This window comes from Camelus dromedarius, chromosome 10, assembly GCF_036321535.1.
Source record: "Camelus dromedarius isolate mCamDro1 chromosome 10, mCamDro1.pat, whole genome shotgun sequence".
NCBI lineage: Eukaryota > Metazoa > Chordata > Mammalia > Artiodactyla > Camelidae > Camelus > Camelus dromedarius.
This window is the reverse complement of record NC_087445.1, coordinates 38,165,740-38,172,667: the sequence shown is the minus strand read 5'-3', so window position 1 is coordinate 38,172,667 and position 6,928 is coordinate 38,165,740. Positions and strand designations below refer to the sequence as shown.

Below are 6,928 nucleotides of genomic sequence, written 5' to 3'. Positions count from 1 at the left end.
TAAGGGCCTGGGATTCGAAATGAGATAAAGCTGGATCTGAATCTTGCATCTGCCACTTAGGACTATGCAACCTTGTACATGTGGCTTCATCTTAAATCTTGCTTTCTCAAAACAGAAATACAAATACCCCCTCTCAGTTTCACTATTAGAATTAGGTGAAATAATACACATATAATAGCACAGTAGCTATAGAAAGTACTTAAATATTACTGCTATTTTTATTATCTGATCATATGATTATTTTTGCTGATTGAATTTGAAAACTCAAAGGACCATATCCAGGACCATACCTTAATTCTTTCTTGGGCAAAAATTTATTTATTCAAAAGAGGATATAAAATAGATAACCAACAAAGACCTACTATATAGCACAGAGAACTATATCGAATTTCTTATAATGACCTGCAATGGAAAAAATCTTATATACACACACACACACACACATATATGTATATGTGTAATTGAATTGCTTTGCTGTACACCTGAAACTAACTGTAAACTGACTATACTTCAATAAAAAATAATTTAAAAATTATTTATTCAGAAGAGGATGAAAAGAGGGTCAGTCTTGCCAATGGACAGCTAACTGTGGATACTGCCACAGAAGAATAAAACAAGGGGAGCAGGAACTCTTTTTTAGCTGACACTGTCTTTCCTAAACTGTAAAATCTTGTGGTTCCAGAGAAGTATCACTCAACAGGGAGGTAACCAACAAGAAACCCAAGTTATTGCATATCACAGACTGATATTATCTGGACCAACTACCTTCTTTGCCAAAACCACATTTCCTCCAATAGAGTCTGGTCAACTGGGACATCCTCACCGCCAAAATAGCAGCACCAGGACTGCAACCAGGAAAAATTGTCAGGAAGCTTCTGTACTTTTGACATCTCTTATGAATATTAATTCAGTTCTATGTACTTTTATATCCAACATCTTTCCCAATAGATTTGAGGCAGGATTTATACATGCTCACAAACCCGTGACAAAAACCAAGTGCCTTCCTAGAGTACAGTATATTTTATGGAAAGTCTTCAGAAATATAAATTTGAGGTTCACAATCAGCCAGGAAGGTGGGCAAGGCAAGCGGAGTACTTTACATTTTACAGATGAAGGAACTGAGATAAATGAACATTAAATGCTATACCCAAGATCATAACATTGGTTCTCTAAGAGCCTCAGAACTTTAGCAATTAATCTAAAGTTCTTTCCATCACCCTACTTGATCTTTTATTTGAGCAAAATGTTTCAGCCCCAAACTAGTGTTTATCCTTATTTGCTAAGCCCTTTCTCTTTGTTCTCCTCTTACTCTCTTTTTCATGGTCTTCCTGCTCCCCACTATATCAATGGTTTCCACAAGGAGTAGAAGAGAGAAACTGATTGGTTCACCTAAGGCCAGATTGCTAAACATGGATTGAAACTTGATGATAACACAGTCCTGTGATAGCTCAGATTCCAACGTAATGGGATTGGGCATTGGCTTCAGTCTTCACAGCAAGCAGGGCTCCCCTGGCTTAAGTCTTGAATCTTGCATTAAAGCAGCACTGCATTATGCAGAATGACTATTTTGTAACCCATTCATAGAGTTACAGTAGTGTTTTATTATAGTCAAAATTTAACACTTTTTGGGAGAATATTTCCAGAAAGCCAGTTAGTATAAGAAGAAAATAAGGGAGCTCTCTTATGTCTCCTTAAATGGTAACCAAGGTGGAGGCGGCAGAAGGTGCAGGGAGGCCAGCACAGGGAGGCTGACCCGGGTCTCCTGCACGCGGGGTCAGGGGAGCAGGGCAGGTGGCGGGGCCTGGAGCGAGAGAGGTGGTGAGGAGGAAAAGATCGACTAAATGAATAACATGAGGTCCAACAGAATCCCACTTTTTTAAATTTCAAGGCACGGAAGTAAAAGCAAACCATCACTCTCTTTCCCCAGTGATATCCTGTGCTTTACCCTTCGAAACACCCAGCTTGTCTAATACTCACGATGTCCATAGGGAAATCCTCCAAAAAAGGACCTCGTAGAAGTTTATCAACCAGCAAAACTAAAATAAAAAATGAATCTAACTCTATTATTTCGTTTTTTTAACAATGTACTGCCTGCAAAACTCACTTGCTCGGTTTGTAGTAAAATGGTACCAAGATACAACTTGAACCAGCACCTGGAAGAAATGTGTGCTGACGACGATGACATCACTGCAGGTAACCCGGGGCATGCTGGCTTCAGTTCAAAGTCTTCCACGGTAGATTTAACCAATACTGCCTTAGAAGATGTAATGCTAGAGAAGTCATCACCATCTAAGATAAATTTAACCCTGGCCAAAGTGACTCAGCAAAAATGGGCACAAAACAGCAGACCAGTCCCCACTTTAAAAGTAACAGTGACTTGGTGAGCAAAACTCAAGATGAGGCAAGAGATCGTAATGTCAAAGTCGTCCCTTTGGGAAGCCTGTCATCTAAATTGTCCAGAAGATACATGAAGGCTAAAAGGTCTTTAGATGAGAATGAGTGATTTACCAATCAGAGTCCACAGAGTTCCTCAGCCAGAGTGGTTAAGAGCCTGGTTGACAACTGTTCAGAGATGGAGGACAAGGATCAACTTCTGGAGAATAGTTCTCAAAAGGAAAACATGTTTACCAGTGATTCCCTTAAGGAATCAAGGACTCCCGAATGTACTGTAGAAGACACTGAAATAATGGATGCTGAAAACCAAGAGGCTGCCCGGGAATGTGGGAGATCAACACTCACCCCTGCCTTCTCAGATAACACCTCAGGGTTATTGTCACCAAATATAACTCTTGGAAGTAAATTACAGTCTATTTCAGAAAACAGTCTTGCAAAGCAGGAGAGTCTCACAGGAGTAGATGGTGAAGGTGATGAAATACGTGAGGCAGGCAGTTGTGAAGAGATCAAAGCGACTGCCCTTTCAGAAGCTGAAACACATCTGTCACACTGGGAGGCAAAATCTCATAGTTCTACAACCAATGCTTTGAAATGGGAGTCACAGCCAAGAATGTCCTCTGGAACATGCCAGTGGCTTAGAGAATGAAATCACTCCCAGAATGTCTTTGGAGCAGGGGTCAGTCTGGCATGTTCCTGGTGTAACAAGTCTAGCACCACCGAATTATCCTTACTACTTTAAAGAGTTTCCTGGTGGTGCTGAATGCTGTGTTTGAGAACGAAGATGACAGAACGCTCTTTGATGAGCAGGGGAAAGGAATTGTAACTCAGTTTTACCAATTATCAGCCAATGATCAGAAGTTATACCTAAGACTGTTTCAACGTAAATTCAGCTGGATTAAGATGAATAAATTGGAATACAAAGAGACTGCCCCCAACTTAACACCTGTGGTCCAAGAACTGCAGCAAGCAGGCTTCCTGCAAACAGGTACGATCAGCCAAAGGGAATGGCAAATGAAAATACGACACGAAGAATTGAGTTTCTGCACGATGAGAGTGATATCAGTATGGTGCCAGCTCCCGATTGGTCCCTGATAAATAGTAATTGTGTGTGTGTTTTTAAACTGAGTTTTAATCGTCTTAAGACAACAGATGATTCCTATGATGTTGAAGCCATTCTTCGCCTGGATTAAGACTCCTAGGATAACGAAAGATTGCTGTTGGTTTTTCTTTCTTTTTTTAAATTGAAGTATGGCTGATTTTCAGTTGTGTTAATTTCTGGTGTACAGCATAGTGATTCAGTTTTATATATATGTATATTCCTTTTCATATTATTTTTCATTATAGATTATTAAAAGATGATGAATATAGTTCCCTGTGCTATACAGCAAAAAAAAAAAAATGGTAACCAAGGTAAACATGTTTACCTTGAGAAATCATGATTGAAGGCGATGGAGTTTAAAAACAAATGGCCAGGTAAATCAGGAGGGAACTCTAACTTGAAAAGATACATGAACCTCAATGTTCATAGTAGCACTATTTACAATAGCCAAAACATGGAAGCAACCTAAATGTCCACTGACAGATGACTAGATAAAGAAACTGTAGTATATTGATATGATGGAATACTACTCAGCCATAAAAAAGAATAAAATAATGCCATTTGCAGCAACATGGATGGACCTGGAGATCACCATTCTAAGTGAAGTAACCCAGAAAGAGAAAGAAAAGTACCAAATGATAGAACTCATATGTGGAATCTAAAAAAAGAAAAAAGATGACACTAATGAACTCATCTACAAAACAGAAACAGACTCACAGACATTAAAAACAAACTTATGGTTACCAGGGGGAAAGAGGGTGGGAAGGAATAAAATGGGAGTTTGAGGTTTGCAGATATTAACTACTATATACAAAATAGATATACAAGTTTCTACTGTACAGCAAAGGGAAAGATACATTCAATATCTTTGATATATTCAATTGATATATTTAGTATCTTCAAAGATATATATTCAATATCTTGTAGTAACCTATAACGAAAAAGAGTATGAAAAGGAATATATGTATGTTTAACATTATGCTGTACACCAGAAACTGACACATTCTAAACTGACTATACTTCAATTAAAAAAAAATGACCAGGGAATAGTTTCCATGTGGGCTAAGGTTACTTGGCTTATATAAAAGGAAGCATTCTCAGCTCAGCATTCCCAAAGAACAATACATAAGGGATCACCAAGCAGTATCCCAACTATCCACATTGCTAACTTTTAAAATAGAAAAGAATTCGTGTAAAATAGCTGACATGCTGGAACCCACAAATCAATAGATAATATAGACTGAAGCCAGAAAAGAGAAAGCTCAGAGATTGTTTCCTAAGCAAAATTTACTTCCTGTTATCAGAGAAGACTCTCTCTCTTGAAACTAATAATCACACAAAGGGCACCCAGCTACCTCCTTTTCTTCCTGTTACACTTTGTCCTTGGGATTGATGAGCCCCATCTTATGGGCAGGTACAACTATATAGGGCTGCCCTGCATAATGGGGTCTCATAAGCCAGAGTCACAAATCTGCACACCTATGACAGGTACAGAAGGATCTGGTTGGGGATGTGGAGGTGGGTGAGAGGATTCTAGGAACTATAACTGCCTGTGTCCAGAGAGCCCTCAGTGGTCTGGGAATCTCTTAGTATGTCAGGACTACTGTGTCTCTATGGTATATTCTTGGAGTACTGTTTTTGACACCTATATGCATCTTCTTAACTGATTTGGAGATCTTCAGAATGATACATAAATAATAATATAATAATAGGCTGAGGTTGCTGTACACCTCATTTACTGTCAAAATTGGCAAGGGAGAAGAGCCACTGAACACAGTCTTTCCTCCTCCATTGTGTAAAGCTGTCTGTCACAGCAATTTCATCGTTTCTATCTCACTTAGTATGAAACATTGCTTTTTCCATGTTTCCAGGAGCCATCCTACAACACACTCACATCCTCTCTTTTGGGTCCTTGCCAGGATATTATTATATCCTGTATCATGGGAAAATGTTCTCGTACTGATAAACTCTCTTATATCCAAATTTATCTTTCACCCACCTTGATCAGGCACCCTCATCCAGACCCACACTTATTTTCCTCAGTTGGCTAGTCTTTAAGTTGGACTATAGGGGGCACAGTTCTCCCTTAGTAGTCCCAGCAGGTCCTTGGCAGATACATTTTGTGATTTAATCCTGGTTACCGAGTTGGTGATTGGGAGGCGAGATCCCAAATGAATACAGAGAGGCCTCTGCATTAAATTCACACATGGGGTGTGTGTGTGTGTGTCTCTGTGTGTGTGTATCTAGCCCTTAACAGAGAGGCAGAGTAGGCCATTTGTTCAGGCTCCGAGGGTTCTGGAGATTAAAAATTCTTGTTGGGGGAGGGCATCAATGCAGATACATACCTATCCCTTCTGTCAAAAGCTCACTCTTCACAACCTTGGCATAACAGACCCACCTCAACTGCTCTTACCATTAAATCCTGGCCCTGGTCCTCATATTTGAACTGCTTTCCCTTCCAATTTAAGATATGACAGCCTCTTTGTATGTTTCCAGGGAGGCCTCTAGACTTCACACTTACTTCCTTAGGATTATTATATCCCTCTCATTTCTCAAATGCTTGACACATAGCACCAACCAACACATCCCTTTCCACTAATAGGTCATCACTGGTGAAACAATTGCACAGCTCCCTGGGCTACGCATATACCGCCTACCAGTGACAGCATCCGAACTGGCAGCTGGGAGATAATGATCAGCTCCAAAATCCCATCTCAGTGTCTATACTTGGGGACCAATCTTGGTACCTACTTTCACTGGTTAGGATCAGTGAGTGCAGACTCTGAGAAGGAGCTTAGGGAGTGCTCTTGTGATAAACACCTCTGGAGGGTTAGGGAAGGAAGCGGGATTGGGCACTGGAAAAGGCTGAATTTCCATGATCTATGGGGAGCTCTGGTGCTAGTGAAGATCTGAGTTGGGGGATGTGAAGTGTGTCTTTATACTTCCCAGGGTAATCAGTCCCTAGGTGAGGGCTGCCCCAGAAAGAGTCATGACCTGAGGTGAGGTTTTCTTCCAACACAGCAGAAGTTTGACAGCTAAGTGCTATCTTCTGACAACTGACAGAATAGATCCTCGTTCTGAAGAGGGATCAGGGTGCCACATCACAGCATCCACCAAGTTCACAACATCTCATTGAATCATTATAAAAACATTAGATTGTGGCTTCTTGAGGGCAGGGGCCACGTGCTATTCATCTTTGTGCCCTTTGGGTTAGACCCAGTGCATATCTCAGCACTGGTGCTCAATAAATGTAGAACGAAACAAAATGAGTCTGCTACATTCTCCTAAGTTATCCATTAACCAGAATCTCCAGGTCTTGGTGTCATCGTCTTCCCATGGCCCGATTTTCTCCTCAAGTACTTGATGATAAGTGTTTTGTGTATTACAAAATTAATGCAATTGAAGTAACAGAACAAAAAGCTACCCAAAATTTGG

General features: G+C 40.3%; 1 pseudogene; it reads left to right on the top strand.

Annotated features, from left to right (window-relative positions):
- The first annotated feature begins 1,711 nt into the window (after window positions 1-1,711).
- On the top strand, window positions 1,712-3,486 carry LOC105106266 (fanconi-associated nuclease 1-like; annotated as a pseudogene).
- The last annotated feature ends 3,442 nt before the right edge of the window (window positions 3,487-6,928 follow it).